This window comes from Xiphophorus couchianus, chromosome 5, assembly GCF_001444195.1.
Source record: "Xiphophorus couchianus chromosome 5, X_couchianus-1.0, whole genome shotgun sequence".
Lineage (NCBI taxonomy): Eukaryota > Metazoa > Chordata > Actinopteri > Cyprinodontiformes > Poeciliidae > Xiphophorus > Xiphophorus couchianus.
Window position 1 is genome coordinate 6,755,882 of NC_040232.1, and position 19,474 is coordinate 6,775,355.

Below are 19,474 nucleotides of genomic sequence, written 5' to 3' on the forward strand. Positions count from 1 at the left end.
TTGGACCATAGCAAAACTAACATGTTGCATCAAACATTTTCCAACTTATAAAGGCTTCGATAACCTTTTTCTTTACAGTATTGATCTCTCTTCTAAACAACTTATGCAGTTCTCCTGACATGCTCGAAATCAACTTCTGGGTCAAATCCTGACTGATGCTGACTAACCTTCTTTTAGTGTGTGGAGTTTGTTGGATTCTGTTTTCTACCTGCTTTTTTAGCACAAACCTAAGATTCTCTGTGAATCTGAGTCCAAAATTTGATGCTTCTTAGCTGAACCTTCTTTCCTCTGACGTGTAATCAAACTGCATTACACAGATTGTTAATGAATTGTTCCTTAAATGTTGAAAGAAATTGTTATTGCAAGTCCCTTTGATTGCATTTTTTACTCATGGCTGAGATAGGGTCAGAATTGGTAGTAAGTCCACTCTCTTTCATCAGATGCACATGTCTCCCACCCCGTATATCCATATAATTTGTGCTGAATTTCAATCTGTCTTTGACAATTCTCTTGGATAACAATAAGATTTATGCTGTGATGCTTGTTACAAGGAAGTTTTCCAAAGATTTTCACCTCGCTTTCATTGAAGATGCATTTACACTCACCTCATGCACACTCACCTTGTGCAAGATCTGCACTGGTGGCAATTGTGCACGAAGCCTCAGGACGATATGCTCCCTGGACTTCCTGGTTCCTGGAACCTGTTGCGTATCGTCTTCTTCATATGCGTTTATAAAGAAATCATAATTTACTGTGATTACATGCTGTAAATGTACAACACATGTACATGCTGTTGTTATTCTTGCAACAGCATGTACATGTGTTTAAACATTCTTCCTTTTAGCTAAACACAGTCATGCCTACGTATCGCTGTTACATGCACTGTCAATTTAATTTTATCCTGATCCATGTAATGAGCAGACAGGAGTTTTGAACCAATCACAAAATCTAAAAGGAGATAACAAAAAGAAGTAGGGTAGGGACATCAAAAAGGTGAGGAGATCAATAGTCTGTGTAAAAAAGGAAGGATGAAACAGTTCTTATGATTGAGTTATGCACTTTCAGCTGCTTTACTTTTTGCTTTTTTCTCCTCTATCACACTCCAAACTAACACCACCCCTTTCTGTTAAGCCTTATCTCCCCCACAATGCATACTCAAGGTATTTCTAATCGGCTTATACTTGTTCAGCTTTGTTCTACTTTGTAACTTATTATGGGCTGTGTCTATCTCTGTGTAATGGATACAAGGTTACTGTATTTACCACCTACCAAAGAGCATCTCTTCTTCTCTGTTCCACAAACAAACACAAACGGATGAAGAATCCAAGGCCAAAAGTTCAAAATGCTCTATTCTTCTTCTTTCTTTGGGAGAGTAGGAGGTTAAGAGCAGAATGTAATTATAGGAAGTTAAGATATACAATAGTGAGTAATCGAGGTCAAACAACATAGCTGGTAGAGAAAAGAGAACATGAAGAAAGGCTCCTGAGAAAATCCTGCACACTTAAACCTCTCACCTAAGACCTACACCTATACAGAGCTTTTTTAACCTTACCTTAGCCAGTTCTTTGCAGTCTGCTTCGTGTTCAAGTGTTTGTCCACCACTTCTCTTGATGAACAAGATAGTTTATAGCACTAATATATCACTGGAGATTCTTTGAGGTAGCAGTTGCAGGTATGCAAGTCTGCAAATTAGTGCATTTGTTTGACATCAATATTGGTGGATGCAGAAGCAGATCATTGCGTCTTTGCTCTACAGTAATGAAGACAGTTTTGTCTGCTGTTCTTTACAGAAATGTTGCATTTGATTGAATCGCTGAATCAAATGCTTGATTGAGTTTTCCAGGCATTTGTCTCTCCACAAATCTGTTAACGTACCACAACAACACTTCAATCAGGTTAATGTCTGGACTTTGACTGGGCCATTGCAGGACTTTGATACTTAGTTCTTAATATTTCCTTTTAAAGCCTGTAAAGCACTTTATATTGCCTTGTTGCTGAAAATGTGCTTTATAAATAAAATTACCTTTACCTTTTACCTTTAGCCATTTCATTGTTAATCTGTGCTGTGTTTAAGCTCATTGTGGTGTTGGATGACCAAATTTCAGTCAAGTCTTAGTTATTGGACATTGGTCCTCATCCATCCATCCATCCATCCATCCATCCATTTTCTAACACCCTTGTCCCTAGTGGGGTTGGGGGGTGCTGGTGCCTATCTCCAGCTAATATTCCGGGCGAGAGGCGGGGTCACCCTGGACAGGTCGCCAGTCTGTCCGGGGCACATTGGTCCTCATGTTTTAACCAAATAATATTTTGTTATGTAGACACATTCTTAATGAGCTCAATGACTTTTTGGTCCCTTGACTGAAAAACACTCTTAAGCTCAGTGCGTGGATGCATTGCATTTAGTGTTTCCTGATAATAGCATTACTGTTTCTATTGTGGCCAAACATCTGTACTTTGACCTGCTGTGTCCAAACGAGTTTGTTCAAGAAACTGTAATTCAGTTGTTGCTTTGCAAGTCTCATGTTTCTAAATTGTTTTTAGGGAGGCTGTCTCCTGGTAACAAATCCAAACAAACCTTGCTTGTTTAGTTTTTTATAACTATTTTGTCATGACCTCTAATATATAAAACACTAATTGAGTCTTTTTTTGACTCAACAGAATAGTCTGTGGGACTGTCCTGCTTATCCTAAGATAAGATAGTTTAGGTTAGCTTACTGTAGGTAAATTTGTCCTAAGATAAGTTAGCTTAGGAATATCATAAGATGGGTTAGAAATAAGCAATATTAATATTGTTTTCATTGTCTATTTTATTGTGTTTTGTAGGATTTTAAACCTTCATCATGCTTGGGTACAATCAGACTGCTACGACTATTTTTCTATTATTTCCTGATAATTAAGGAAATAATAGCCTTAATTATCACCCCAACTTGGTGATTTTGATTTAAATTACAAATTTTCTTTTTTATTGCTTTCAGTAATAGTTAGTCATAGCCAAACCAAAATATTGTTGCACAACAACAGCTGTTTATTTGGGGTAATAATGCCTGAAATGATCTCTGACTCAGGATGAAAAAGGAAGAAGAAGAAATCCATCCCTTTCAGCAGCAGATTTTTATACGTAGGGTTTTTGTTTTTACTTTGTTGTTCTAACCTAACTGTTTTCCCAGAGAACCTGTGAACTCACCAGCATGTTGCCACTCTCTTTGGTTTGCTGGATAGTGTGTTCACATTTTCCACTAGAAGAGTTCACTTGCAAGTGAACCCAGACCCGCATTTTCAGTCTGACCACAGTTTGCTTATTTGGTCAGCACCAGAGGTTATACGAGCTTTCACAACTATCCAAATAAAGTGGACTATTCCAGGAAGCAAACTCATGTCCATTAAAAACCACGCCAAACAGCTCTGGTGTGGATGCCCTTAAGGTTTCCCATGTAGATATTTTGTATTTATATGTATATATATATGCTCTCTGAGAATTGCATGGGCGGACCTCTGCCTGGGATGTCAGATCTTGGGATGATTGGTAACTGTCTTCATTTTGTCCTGTAATTAGCAGTACTTACCTGCTGTATGCACTGATAAATATGGGGAATCTGCATATTTTACCTAGCAGTAATGTTTTTGCTCATCAGTGCAGAAGACTAGAACTTCTAGCCACATCAGTTTCTATGTATCCACAGTAATCTAAGGTGACGGTTTTATGACAAAAATCTAGACATGCAGTAGAAATGATAACATTTAAAATCAGTAAGTCAACTTTTACATTTATTTCTAATTTAAAAACAGAAATGGAAATTGTTGTAGGGGTGTAATAAGTTGGCTATTTGACTATTTGAATATTAGATGTTTCCTAGAAAAATGTGACTGCAATTTTAATTTGCTTTGTCACCAGGTGATTTGGTGAGTGTACTGCAGGCTGGTTTCATACTATTTGATAAAACAAAGAAATATATTAAGGATGATGTTCTGTTGGATGTTGAAACACATTCAATATAATTTTCTTAATCGTGAAAGCAACAAAACAACTTTACAGTACTTACTCCCAGACTGAAAGCACAAAGCAGACATTGACTCTGTGGAAGAAAGAGGAGACCCTCTGACTGTTTATGCTCTGATGCCTTACCATTTTCTGGAAAAGAAAAGAAAGAGAAAAAAAAATCTGATTGGTCTGCTTCTGCACATGCTGATCTCTTATCACGAACATGACCTGCACAGAAGCTAGTTAAGTTTCCAACAACAGTTGCCATGGTGATTCCCCCTGGTAAAAAGTGGAACAGTTTTGTCACACTAAAACTCACAGTGACATGCTGAAGGGACTAATCCTGTTGTTTAGTACAAGCCAAAGGCTTCATCATAACCCAGTCAGTGGACTGTGGTCCAAGCTAAAAAAGCACAGAAATGTCGTGGGCTGGAAAAACTGTTAGTTCCGCTGTTTTGAAAGGTATCTGTGTAATGCTAACATATATTATTAAATATCAGACGTGCTGTTGGATCAAGGATGTCAAGGATGCTTGTAGGATGTCAAGAGTGTATTTACTGAATCTAAAAAAAATTGTCACATAAAGAAGTCAGTCAAATGGGATTTTGTTAACCTGCTGTCAACTGATTAAAGGATCATACAGGTCTTTGAATGGCTTTTGGTTGCAGACGTGTGGATGTATTCGGTGTCTTGTGGAGCAGGGGATGGATAGACATAATTGACTTTGTCTGTGATAATTGTGGTGTAGCTCTCGCTTGTCGTTATAGAAGGAGCTGAGCCAAAAGTTGGTGCACTCAATTTAGAGGTGAGTTAATATTCCAACCTTCAGAAATGGTTAGAAGATATATATTAGCATCAAATTGGATTGTGAAACAGACACATGTAGCTAAAATGAGCTTCCATTAAAAGGTAGCTAAACTATCTCTGAGTAAAGTTGCTCTGTTGCATAGAAAATGGCGGTTAAAGTAGTTCAGGTACCGGGTAGAAGGACAATTTCTGGACTGCTCCCTTCTCAGGTCTTATGGAAAAACCCCACCTATCCCATGGGAGATGAAGACTATATATATCCCTTCTAGTCTGGGACGCTTTGAGTTTCTTTAAGAGGAGCTAAGGAGTTTTATGGGAGGAAGTGTCTGGAATTTGCTCCTGAATCTGAATTTTAAAAATGCACAGGATGAATAGATGATTTAATTTAAGTGACTGAAAGAGCTAAGCCTATGTATGTTTAATGTACAATGCTTATTTATGTAATTAACAAACATACAACTTTTCATTTATAATCATCCTATGTAGCTTTACTCCAGTGCCTTTTAAAACTACATTTATTTTTATTTTCACTCAGCTGGCAGCCCTGCACTATGACTGTAATTGGATGATTAGCGCCCTCTTTGTGTTGTGCTTTATAAAGCAAACCTAATCGTGCCATTGGTGGATAGTCAAACCCTGTTTTTATGTGCCTATTTTTGTTCTTTGTGAGGATTTTTCAGGGAGCAACCCCTGTGTAGAAAAAACAAATCTGCAAATATCATTACCAGCTGGATGCAGTCACTCCTCTCTCCTGTAGCTGTTGTCATATACATTACTATCTCTCTATTTTTTTTCCTCTCTCACACACAAATGCACACATTAAAGCTGACATAGTAATTCTATCTAAAACATCATTGACCTTGACTCATTTTTATATAATCGCCTCAGCCAACGATCTTAGTTAGTACCAGGCGGTGCCAACCCTAGCTTAAATTTAACCTGAATTCAAGCCTCAGGTCTAAACCTAATTCTCTTTAGAATGGGGCAGCTGATCACTGATACCACTTCCAGAATAGTAAGGTGAGGCCCTTTTGATGGAACAAAAACAAGATGATGCTGTTTGTCCAACGCACCAAACACTCTGCCTGCAGTTTCTCATAATGGCTTTATATGCTGTTTGTATAAAAAAAGACCAAGAGAATAAAGGGGGAAAAAAGAAGAAAACCTGTTTGTCATGCATTTACTGTGGTTGTTTTGAATTACCTAGAATCATTTCAGTTTGTTCTTCTCATGTGGCTGCATTTCAGTTCAGTTGCCTGTTTTCCAATAATGACTGAAAGCCAGAGTTAAGATTGTTTTCTAAAAGCATTTTTGTGGGCACTCTTACATTTCTTCATGTATTCCCCTCGAGCAACATATGAGAGCCAGTGTTAGCGAACACCTTTAGAGGTTCCAGATGTCTGTGTTACTCGTATTTCAGACATGCTGCAGATTAAACGGCAAAGGCTGCAAAAAGTAAACGCACAAACTAACAGAGAGAAATGAGGTTTTAAAACTATTCAGTATGAAAACAATCAAAGTTCACAGATCATCTACTGCTTTCCATCTTTACACCTGACTGTGATTATAGCACCTTAATCACAGCTGTCAATCAGTCAAAGATTAAATTCAATTTAAAAAAATTACTATTACCTATTGTCATTGTAGTTACAAATAAACTGACTCATTTAATGGGAGTGTTTTTTTTTACCTTTCATTTGCTCACACTTTGAAAACTCTGATGAAATTATCCTCAGCACACATGTAACACTACAGCTGATTTGAAATATTTTCTATTTGCCACTTGTAATAAAGTGGTCACACTTTACCAGCTCTTTAGAAGAATGTGCACAAACTATTGAAATAGAATGGCATTTGAAAAGCTTCATTGCGCGTGCCAAATCAACACACCTTTGTGTAAATAAGAAAAGGTAATATTCTACATGGATTTGGGCATGCTGATATAATCGTTATTGAATTTTTCTCTCTCTTTTTATGTGTGTATGGGTGCGGGTGGGCGTGTGTGTGAGTGTGTGTGTATGTGTGTTGTTTTGGTTTTTTTATGGTAATCAAGCAACAGGTGGGTAAAACAGCACGTCTGTCATTCATCTTAAATGGTTTAGTCCAACCCACATGATCCAAGTGATCACTATTATTTAAAACCAGTTTGGTCGAGACACACACACACACACACACACACACACACACAAATTACTCTGTCTTGCTCACATGCCAAACTACAGGGGCACATTGGTCAAGATTATTATAGTTATTTCCAGGTCTGACAAAGAGGCTGTAATCTCATTCACAATGATACACTGTCATAGCCCGGCTCAAAAGAGGAGGGCCACACATAATGCTTCTTGATTTTAGTAGTTATTTAGCAAAAAAAAAAAAAAAAATGTGAAAATGAGTCACAAGATGTCAGTACTTTTTACAAGTAAAAATGGTGCAGCGACTATAGTGAGCTAAGCTGAGTCTATGACATCCGTCATGTAATCACAATTGTCGTTTCTGTGAGGAAAAAGGAACGCTGAAGTTCCGCTCAATAAATCCATTACATCTGTGGCTCTTAAAGATTTGAGAGGAACTTTGACATCACTACATAACAGTCCTACAAAGCCAACTGGAACAAACATTTCAAACCCAGAAAAAAAACCTGTGTCAAAGTCAATTGGATCATACATCTTCTTTGGAACATTTGGAAAATTCCTAATGGGAGCTACAAAGAACTAATGTTTTACCTTGTTTGATATCATTGTGACCAACCCTCTTTCTCAAAACTGGAGGTTCTGCAAACCCTCTTTTTTTGTAGTTGTAATGCCATGTTTTCTGTTTTTATAATGTAAAGCACTTTTAATTGCCTTGTTGCTGAGATTTGGTATATAAATAAATTTTGCTTGACATGCTTAGCCATTTGCCTTTCCTAATTACTGTACATGCTTGTTCAAAAGCAGATGAGTAATGACCCTAACTGGTTTCTGTAGACTAAGAAATCAGAGGAGCAAAACTATTTTTTTTTTCTTTGTTTGCTTAATTGTTATTTAAATATTTGAACCCTCAAATGACCCCAAAATGAATAATAGTGGCCACTGTGAAAAGAAATTCCAAATATATATTAGCAAAGATAATTTGGATGATTTCTCTACCCTGAGTTACCATTAGCAGCCCCTCTATGCATTAGGGTGATTGCCTTTTTCATATTCTCTAGGAAAAATCACCATGTACTTGTGATCAAGATGAAGTATTGCTCGGAACAGAGTCAATGTGCCATTAGTCCAGCCACTGAAAATCCACTATCTAATGTAACAGTAAAGTAAACATATATTTCCCTTTGGTAGTTGTTCTCACCCAGGGTATTGGTTTTGCTTCCTTCTTTTTTGCTGCCAGTCCAAAAGATCATTTTGGGATGTATGAGTATGTGTTCTGGCAGTAAAGGTGGCTGTAGTTTCCAAATAAAACTCTGGCAGAAACAGTTGTGGTTTCTTGCTGGGTAACACGTTGAACATAGCACCTCTGCTTTGAATAGCACCACAGTGGCTTGGAAACAACTCATTGGCCCTTTGTACTTCAACCTTTCGTTTTCTGAACTCAACTTTCCTCTCTCTCTCCTTTTCAAAATATAAACTTTTCAGCACCCAAAATATAACAGCACAATGTAAGAAATCACTTATCTCTGTCAACAATTCAGTTGAACACTATTATTTGCAAAATATTCTTTTCCAACAGAGTTTCTCTTGCAGATACTTTAATTTCCTCTTTTAATTATTTTTCCCACCATAAAAGCCCACTGGCATTAGAAAGCATTTTGTATTTAAGATTGCCAAACAGATTGGTTGAGAGAGTTACAAAAACCTGCAATGACAGCCATAACAAGATTGTATTGATCCTGAGCTGCAAACAAATTAGAGCATTCCCACTGACTGTCAAACCAAAAAGCTATTTCAACTCATGTCTTCATGAAATTTCTGGCAGTGGGTCTATATTCACTTGAAACCAGCAGGATAGTAAGTGCACAAAAATTATCTCCTTTGATTTCTATGAACATTCCACTAATATATTTTCAGATGTCCTTCAGTGCAACACCTCTGAGTTCATTTTATGTTCATTTGGACCTAAAGATGTGAGAAAACAGGATTACCAACTGTAATGTTGATATCAGTGGTTTTAAATAATTAAAAAGGGAAAGCATCAAAAATGAATTCATCAGTAAATCAGTGTCTGGATGAGTGAAAACTAATCAATACCCTCTTTCAGATCATATTTCCAAAATAATCACTAAACTATGATCCCCCATTATTCAAGCATTATGAGTTGATCTGGTGAAGAATGTATATCTCAGATTAGATGGACACTGGAGGATGACAATGTCTGCTTGCACCAATACTCTGATTCTGCTTCCACTGCTTTGTGAAATGGTGTTGTTCTTCATAAACTGTGCACCTTGCTTTGAATATTGTTTTTAATGAATGTGTTTCATGTTCCTGCTGCACTGTGTTCAAGTCTCTTAAAATATGAATCTGGCTCCAGATATTACTTTACTCTCTGTAAATTCTTAAGTGAAATATTATATATTATCCTTTGCTTAGTCTTGAATCAGAAGACAACTGAAACAGGTTTTCCTTTACCCATGTACCAAGTGAATCAACCAGCAGGGGCTGTAGGGTGGTGTTGGATCTTGGGGTGGTGTTGAGAGTCTGCAACACTCTTCCCACGGCTGTCATTTGTTCCTCATCTGAAAAAAGTAAGGTGTGACCTCGGCCCAGAATGACTTGCCATTCAGTCCAGATCCAGATCGGAGTTCAGAGTTTGAGAATTGCTGCCCTAGGCTCACACTCAAACAGCCACATGCAGAGCTCTATTAAATAGAGTCACGCCAAGATATTTCATCATTAGTTCAAATTCCCACATTCTCCATGATGAAAAAAAGTTGGGCTAAGAAAGTTCTACTTTCTTTTTCTTTTGTTTTTCCACTGTTGCTGGGTTAGATTTCTCACCACATTCTCAGTTGGCTTGTTTTAGTCAGTCTTTCTTTTTCTGTGTTTCTCTCTCTGCATTCCTCTGTTTTTGTCTTTACTTCTCTTTCTTTTCCATGTCTCACTAAGGTGGTGAACTTGCCCAGTAGGGTTCCAATACAATGAAATGAAAGAGCTCAGGAGCCCATAGCACACTTGCTAATGCACAAATACACACATTGTGTATTTAAATGGCACGAACATTTAATCTTTCACTAAAACACACACACACACCTCCGACTCTCTGTATCGATCTCTTTCACTCACACGAACACATGCACACTAAAGACCTATAGAGCCTATTGTGTGTCACAGTGGGGGGCACCAGCTACACTGGTGTTGAAAAAGCCTCCTTCTGCAAGGATAGAGATGCAAATAAAGAAACTGCAAACTGTCAAGTTGATCCCAAACAAAGTTTAAATGCTGAAGAAAACAACACAATCCCAATAGAAAAAAATTTAATGCTAACACTTGTTGTTTTAATGTTGTCATTCCTTCTCACAACTCTTTAGTTACAAACAGGCACAGAAAATATCAAACAAAAAACTGGTTCAGGTGTTACACTTTGTTGAACGCTGCGCTGTCCAGTATCCATATTGTCTTTTTCCACTCCCATTAATTTCTTTTGTGCTCAGAATGTGGTTTTATATAGTGTAAAAAACTACCTTCACATCCCTGTAATATATGTCAGTATTAAGGCGGAATTGTTGCTCTAAAATTGCATTTAATTGAGACAACTGTCTGTAAACAGCTAATATTTTTGGATGCTGAGTTCCAAGACACCTTGAATAAGCTGTAGTTGCCATGCCAAGCCACTAGATTGCGCTGTGATTTCGGTGTGTTGTCAAACGCACACGTTCTTTTGACCCTTAGCTTTCACCTCACTAGCTCCTAAATATTTTTCCAATCTGTTGTTGCACAGTTTGACTAGCTTTTGTGAATTATTCTCAGTTTCCTATTCATAACTGACAGGATTAGTATGCAGTTTGGTCTTTTGCTGCTGTAGCCCACCTGCTTCGGGTTCAGCATGTTATGCTATTCCACATACCTAAATTATAATAACTGGTTATTTGAGCTTCTTGAACCTTCCTATTATCTTGAATCAGTCTGCCCATTATGGTCTAACCCCTGACATTAACAGGGCTTTTCTTCCTCTCTTGATATTTTCTCTTTTTTTCAGACCATTCTCTATAAACCTGAAAAATTGTTGTTTGTGAAAACCCCAGTAGATCGGTGGGTTCTGAAATACTCAGTTGAGCCCATCTGGCACCACCAGACCACCAACAATGCCGCATTCAAATCCCCTTAAAGTCCTTTCTTACCCAATCTGATGTTCGGTGTAGAAGTCAGTAAGTAACTTCACTGCCACATGACTGGCTGATTGTGCCATTTCTTAATAAGCAATTGAATAAAGTGGTGATGTTGATTGTGTAAGTTAGTAACTGATATCTGCCAATCATTACATAATGGTGGTAAGTAGGGGCAGCAGCATAAATAGGCAATCTCCCAGCATTAACACCATTCTGTTTTTACTGGTGAAATAATACTGTAAGCTAAATTGTAGACCATCAACCTTGATAAGTGTTTAAATTTACTATTCATGTTTACTGCTTTTATTCCAAAAGGTACGAATTAAGTTCCTGTCATTGAAGTTTCCAGTAAAATAAAGACCCCATGTCAAACCAGATAAAGCATAAGCTTAATATGTTGACAGGCTTTTCATCTACAGTTGCACACATCACTCATGGCTGCAATCTAAGAAATTTGACAGTAAAGTAAGAATCTGAACACACTAAAGACTACTTCAAAAACAACATCACAGCTGATGTGCTAAGCAGTCCTATAGGACCAGATATTAGATTCATACATCTTCTTTTTTCATCAACTTACTTTATACATTTTTTGTGGACAGACAAAGACCCTTTGAAAAACAGTAGCATAGTATTTCCAGAAAATGCAAACACCTTTTAGAGTTGGCTTTGCACTGAGGCTTAGCAAAAATTCAATTGGAGTTTTACAGCTTTCTGCTTCTGTCTGATTTCTGCATAGTGAAAAGCTCACCTGGAATTATTGTTGGAATGTTTTTTTAAACTTGGTTTAAGGGTTATTTAATTTTTAAAAGTTTTGAAATACCATGATAACAATAAAAAATAATAGCTACTTAAGTATGCATGAACTACCAGTCTCTGTCTGCATCTTCTATTGGCCTCTATTGTCAAATAGTTAAATAATATAAACCTTAATGAGGTACCCTTAGAAAAGTAGTTTAAATATCTTAGTGTTTTTTATGCTTGTAGGAAGAAGAGTACAGGAGCATGAGAAATTATAAATCTGCATTGGTTCCAATGTGGCACACGTTTATTGTGGTGAAAAAAAGACCAGACCAAAATTAGTGTTGACTTACTGGAAAGTTTTTGTCCCAGTCCTCATATTATTATGAGAAATGGGTCAGGAATGAAAAATTTAAGTCATGAGTCGAAGTTCCTTAAATGACCTTCCCAAGAGCAGTAACTGTCCATTATGGATAAGGCGAGAAGTTTGACGATTTATCATGAAAGCAGACTTGATCCTAATATCAAAAGGAGACAGTCTAGAGAATTTGTGGTTCAGGAAAATTTCCTTTTTAGAAACTTTCCTGGGAAGATGTTATGAACATGTCCCCTCCACAGACCCAAAAACATGATAATTTGTCAGAATGTTAGTTTTGAAGGTCAAACTAAATTTTGTGTGCACATGTTCCAATCTAGTTTGAGCTAAAATGTATCATTGTTGTAGTTGTGCTAACAGCACTCAAAAAAAAAAGTTTCTCAAGTGTGCTTTGATCATGCTACTTTTTGAGAGCAGAAGCTTGCTAGTTGCTTAATTCTGTATTGTACAGTACAATAAAACCTGTAGAAGCAGCAAAGTCCTATGTAACCTTGAAATAGTGATAGGACAACTTCAGCTTCCATATTTTATATTATTCCTTACATAGCACACACTGTAGTGTGAAGATCCCATCTTGAAAATATCTTCCAAAAGGCTTATTGAGACCAGAATAAGTTTGTATAGTCATATACAACACATTCATCTACATAGCTAATTGATATACAGTATCACTCAAATCAAGCTGCCAATGCTAGTTAGATAAATGATTAGTGAATGTTTGTATAGAGTCACCAATTGAATCAGTCTTAAGGTGGAAGCATGAGCAGGAGGACAAAAGTAGATCAAGTTTAAGCAATGTTCCAGAATATCGGCAAGGAAGACTTGGATGAGGTAGAAATGGTGAGCATGGAGGAATGTGAGGGGGATGAGGTCAGTGATCAATATTAGCAAAAGACAAAGACATCATTGACATGATCCTGAGGTAATATTCCAGCAGGGCTGCAAACCTTAAGAAGGCCTGTGTCTGTGTGTTTTACAATATTGGATGTCACTCTGGAGTCCTCTGCTGTAGCTTGATGCATGAGTGATCTGGAATGCGTTCATATTTGAACTTTCAAAACTGCACAGACAGTACGTCACAGACTTATTATCGTGATGACTTATTATGGGGATAGAATAACCAAAAGCAGTATTATCTGACATAGGGCAATCTACTTACCTGCCTTCCTTCCTTCTAAAACGTTATTGACAGCAAGTCATTTAGAATCAGGTAATTGTCTTTAATAAGTGGAATACACTGGACTAATTTGCGGGGACAGCATTGCCTCCATTGCCTGCAGGTAGTCAAAGTCTTCTTCAACAGTAGTGATAATGCAGTACATGAGCATACAAAACTGTAGCAACACAGCAGCATGTTCCAACACTAAGTTTAGTTTCAGAGAATTACCTGAACACACTGAAACCGCCATGATTTGATGTATAATGTTGCATGCAGCACTGTACAGAATATGTAAGGTTTTGAAAAAGTCAAGTGAAGTGAAATAATTTCTTGGCGATGCAATAAACAATAACCTGGATTTTGTTTTTCTTTTCCACAATGGTGCAGTGTATGTCTGCAGATGGCTGTAGGACCACAGAGAGGAGGAAGAGTTGGTCGATTTTCTCCACAGATTTTGTCTCGTGTTTTACTGTTATGACATAGTTACAGTTTTAACAAAAATGTAGAAAATATATTTTTGTAAAAGTGGCCCACTGAAGCTTTAATGAAAAAGTAATGGTAAATAGGAATTTAAAATGTGTAATTATCTCTTCAGAGACTAAGTTATGATTTCATAAGACTTTTGTAAACTTTTGCTTTGTGAAAGTCTGCAGTTCTCTCCTTGGAGATGTTCACACCTCAGTCGAGTTACGAGTACACAAACTTCCTATATAGGTGAGGCATCTCCTAGGTTTGATGCTATATGAAAAATATATTTCTTGATGTTCAGATGTGTTTTCCCCTTAAGTATCAGTACGTTATGTTTAGTGCATGACATACACAACAGAAGAACAAGGGTAATAACGTAAGGACAAGAAAACCTGTGTTGTCTGCAAAGGAAGGATCTGACGATTAATGAACAAAGCAGAATTAATAAAAACTGATAAGGACTGATAAGATAATGAACAAATGCACTTAAGAATGTTTCTTAAGTGCAATAATGCACTGCATTCTGTTATTGTAGATCTGCAGCTGGGCGCAGATCTAACTGAGAAGCTGACAAAATATGACTCATAACCTAGAAAATAATACACGGGGACATACATAACAGGACACATGAAAAGAATATCTTACACCAAAGCAAATGCAAAAATAACAGAACAGAAGAAATAATCTTAAAACAGAAGTCAACCTTCAGATGCACATGCATGTTGTGAATTAAGCTCACACCCTTGACATCAATGATGTGAGCTTAATTGTAGGTTAGGATTGCCTTGTCCTTGTGCCAAAATAACATTATTTGGTTAATAAGCAAGATTATTGGATAGTTAAATCATATAAAATAGAAACAAAACAAGCTTTTCAATTTTGCTTTCTGGATCCTCAAGATAAACAAATGAACAGCTTTGGTGAGTAAAACAATAAAATAATGGTTTATTCCCATGACTTTACTATGAAAAGTCTTAACTATCATGAGGACGCCAATGTCCTCATGGAACCATTGTCTTAATTGTGACTAACCCCTTAATTGTCACCATTTTGGGGGTAACAATTAAGGGGTAAAGGCATTTGTCTCTGTCTGTTAGCTGTCAAAGCTGAAGTCTGTCCTGAAGGTGGCAGTCTTTTGGATCGGGAGTTATTGAATTTCTTAGTTAATTCTTAAAGGTAATAATATGCTTGCACTGTTGAGGCAGAAATCAGTCATAAATCAGATCTGGTGTGATTTTATGGATGTATATCAGTAAAGGTGTTGAGAAAACACCCATTCATTGATGTTATGGTTGCTAAATAAGTGATTTATTTGTGAGTTGTGCTGTATACAAACGTTATCTGCTTCAGTTTCTTTTTTTGAAACACTCACACATTTTTATAGATTTTTCTTTTATTTAATAAATTTTATGAGTGAGTACGTAGTATTAGTACCCTGCCATCTTTGAGAGGATAAAAATGCCATGGTTGGACTGTCATGGATCTGTTCTGATAATATGTAAGCTCACTTCTCAGTCTCCCTGGGAACGCTTTCTTTAAGGTGATAGAAAGGAGGAGCTGATTGATTGTCAAAGCCTGTAACTCAGTGTGCATTGGTCTTAGCTGTTGAACAGTGGATCAGATCTTAACTCTCTCAAAACTGCTGCGGCAGAGAAGGGGATGCTGTTGTGTTTTGTATATCTGGTGAAAGGTTATGAGTGTGTCCTGCATTGTGTTGTGGCTGCCGAGTAATCCTGATCTTCATCATAATGTTCAATGATGTAATATCAAAGTTTCAGAGAGACCATTAGGATCTGATCTTTGGTTTTTGGAAATGATGATGTGTTGTTGGCATCTTCAAGTCATGACCTTCAGTATGCACAGAGCCTGATAGCAGCAAGTGGGAAGTGGCCAAGAAGTGAAAAAGATTGCTTCCTCTTAGTTTAAAAGCAGTGGAAGAATACAAATATTTCAGTATCTTTCTCACATCTGGTAGTAGGTTGGAGTGGGAGATGGATAGACAGCCTGGATGTTTATCTTTAGTGATCCACGTTTTATGTTGGTTAGTCATGAGAAAAAAAGCAGAGCTCTCAATTTTTTGTCTACATTCCAACCCTCACTTGTGGTCATGAGATACGAATCATGACAAAAGTCTAGATATAAGCAGCTGGAGAGAGCTCCCACCCTACTGGACTCAACCTTGGACGCCCAACCCTTGAGGTTTCCACCAGGAACTTGGAAATTTTTGCTTGAGATAAGAATGCCTCAGTTTCCCTCCAGGTCATGTTACCCTTTTGACCCAGCTGGATAAAAAGAAGACAATGAGTGGATTGATGGATGGAGATCCCTATTCCTTGGCATAGGGACACCTTGTTGCCAGCATGTACTGTCAGTATAATCCATCTTTATGTATATCAGTGCTTCATTTATGCCGCAGAAATAAATTTTTGTAAAAGGTCCCAAAGTCCAAAAACTGTTCAGTTAGAAGCGCTTGCATAGAAGCTCTGTGTGTGTGTGTGTCCCTCTGTGAAATATGAAAGTAAAAGGTTCATAAGTTAAAGTATTTTTAAAGTGCATTTGTAAAAGACAAACTAAACACAAGATTTTTTAACACAGTGTATGATGTGGCTTTAAACTGCTTTAAAGTGTCTTTCTAAATGTAAAGAAAAAAGACCAACAAATTTAATTTTGGTTTTATACTACAAGATTTTAATTGAGACAACCCGTAATGTGTGTCTGATAAACAGACCCTGCTCAATTTAGATACAAATATTAGAAACTAAAAAAAAAAATCAAATGAAAAAAAATCCACTTTCTTTACAAATAAGGTAAAAAAAAAGAAAGAAAGAAATGGAATAAACCATATGTGAATAAAAAAACAGAAAACATAAATAATGTTGAAATATCTTTACAATATATTTAATGTTGAAATATCTTTACGCCCCTAAAATATCTTTTAGGGGCGTAAAAATATCTTGGGGGTGTACAAATTGATTTTTCACAGTCATAACGATCATTTACAGTAAATGAAAAGGAAGAATTCCTTGGCAAATGTAATACCATCAGGTAGAATAAATCAAATTAAACATCTGCCGCAGTCTGCTTGGTATATAGAGCAAAACATTTTTGTTGTATGATTCATGCTCATACTTTGGAGTGGGAGTCCTCTTGGATTGCAGTAGTCTGAATGAAAACATAATTCAGTTAAACTATCAATATAATGATTTGATTTAATTAGATTAAAAAGTTTGCTGAATTTTATGTAAGAAACGGAAATCTGACTCCACTTAAATCTAATTGTATGAAACACACGAATATGAGATGTATGTTTTCATAATAAAAATACTCAGAGATTACATTTAGTCTGGCTTAGCTCTATATTTTAAAAGCTGACACAACCACACAGGATATCTCGTGTGGTTATATTCCTATATATAGCCTGATAGTTTTGAGTAAAAATGGAACTTCAAGATCACAAATAGAAAGTATTTCCTCTTTACATAAGTGTTTCCATGTTTTAGAATCTTTTCCCTTTTTCGTTCACTCCAGCCACTGTTTCGATCCTGAGTACGTTGAGTTTATACAGCTGCCTCAAACCGCAAGTGCACGCACGCTTTCAGGCACGCAACCACACACGAGAATACGGGGAGCTGTGCGCACATTTTCTGGCTCCGGGAGGAAGGAGAGGGATCGTGTGCAGGGCGAAGGCGGTTGGGAGGTGTAGCTGCTCTGCTTTTTAGAGACGCGGTCATGAAACTGGGGGGGGAGATCAGAGCCGAGGAATGCATCGCGAGGGAGTGCCCTCCTCCACCTCGCAGCTTCACCTTCAGTCTCTGAATGCACAGCGCAGAAATCCCCGCCCTCACTCCTTTCAACTAGCCAATCATATCCTCCTGCTTCTCCCGTGGCCCCGCCCTCTCCCTCGCTCTACCAGCAGAAAGCTTTGGAACCGGAGAGGTAAAGAGAGAGGGCGCGAGGGATCAGGCAGACAAGGTGCACGCACACGCGGCAGAGGTGCCAAAAAGCACGCGAGGACGCAGCACTCACAAACGCTCAGGCGCGTGCGCGTGAGGAGCGGGGAACCGTTTTCTTCAGCTGACATAGAAGAAGAAGAAAAAGAAAAAAAAAAATAGCGTGGTGTTTAAGGAGGAGAAAGCAGCAGCGTGGTGTAGTTTTCCCCTGCACCGGTTTTCCTTTTTCATCCCTTACATGGATCGGAGAGAATGAGAAAGAAGTGAGAGAAGAGACGGAGGAGAGTCAACATCAGAAGTGAGAGCGATCGTAAAGAAAATTTAAAGAAAAGGGAAAGGAAGAAAGAAAAGAAAAGCACAAGGCTTGTGCGTTTTTGTCTCTTCCAAAAAGAAGGGAGGGAAGAAAAGCCATCCAGAGAAGACAGACGGAGGTGTTTTCCTGCTTTTTCTTCAGCCACTCGGGTCCTGCGTGTGCCCCCGCGAGCCTGAAAGGATCCTATGTTTCTGGAAGCTTTAACCCTTTAAACTGGAGTACTTACACAGACAAGGTACACACAGCCCAATTCAATTTTCTTCCTTCTCTTTTCTTCCAGCTGCACGGTGGCGGTGTGTGTGGGTGTGTGTGTGTGCTGCGAATGTGTGCCTGCATGCCTTGGGAAATTGCTTGGTCTCTAGTCAATTGACTGTCATTGTGTGAATTCACTGACTGAATGTAAACTCATTGACGAAACAACACTGCGAGTGTGTGTGTGTGTGTGCGTGTGTGTTGAAATAATGGCAGAAAGAAAGTAGGAAAACAGAAGCAATGAAAAGGAGAAAAGCTTTTTTTCAGAATCTCTGTGTTTTTTTTCTTTCTTAATTCTTTCTCTGATTTCTGTTTTTACCAGGTTTTCCTCTACTGTCTTAAAGAAAGACTGTAAGATGCTGGGATGTTTTTCAGTGCTGGTTATTTTTCCCTCGTTGTATTTTCCTGCCAATCCAAACTGAAAGTTAATCCTCCATAACGGCCCGTTTTTCAATCCAGGTTTCAACATGTTGTTGACAGCATAGTTTCCAGGTTTCCTTCGAGCAGCTCCAGATCAGGGCTGAGGGGGGATTGTCCTGGTAAAATAACTGGCCGTTGTGGATTGCAGCAGGCCTGAAGAATTACACCAGTGTGACGCTCTTCGCTGAAGATAGGCAGCTGCACTGAATTCACACCAACAGAGACTTTCACGTCAGCCTTTAAAGGTCAGATCTGTCCTGAGGACAGGGTTGCCTCTAGATGATAACACTGAACGAGAAGCAGACACTTTTAATTCAATTATACCTTCAAAAGAACACTTGGTCTCATTTCATGTCGCCTTCGCTTTGACTTTGAATTCTCCACATCACTGTTTCCACTTTTTTCTTTCTTTTTTTTTTGCCGAGAAGACATTTCTCCCAAAAATGACTTCTTTTTTTTCATCCTCCTGAAATGGAAACCTACTTTTTTGAGGTTGCAATCCTCAGCATTGCTTTTCTGCCACACACACCTCAGCCTTTGCGTGGGCATTAGAGTAGAAGGCAGGAAAGCCGGTTGGAGTTTCCATAATGTTAGTAAATCAATGCTTTTTGTTTCATCTCCGACAGAAGGCATCCCAACATGCTGGCCACAGGCGTTACTCGTCAAATAACTGCAGTAGTCTAAAGTATAAAGTTAAAACTG

General features: G+C 37.9%; 1 protein-coding gene across 11 annotated transcripts in view; it reads left to right on the forward strand.

Annotated features, from left to right (window-relative positions):
• The window catches only part of tenm3 (teneurin transmembrane protein 3), a 287,657-nt gene that overhangs the window by 77,373 nt on the left and 190,810 nt on the right, over positions 1-19,474 (forward strand). Inside the window, exon 1 of one of the 11 annotated variants that reach the window (XM_028017279.1) lies at positions 17,764-18,335. The exons of the other annotated variants lie outside the window; for them this stretch is intronic. The gene's annotated coding sequence lies outside the window, so the exon portion shown is untranslated. Of the gene's footprint in view, positions 1-17,763; positions 18,336-19,474 lie in introns of those variants that run through there. 11 annotated transcript variants of the gene reach the window in all.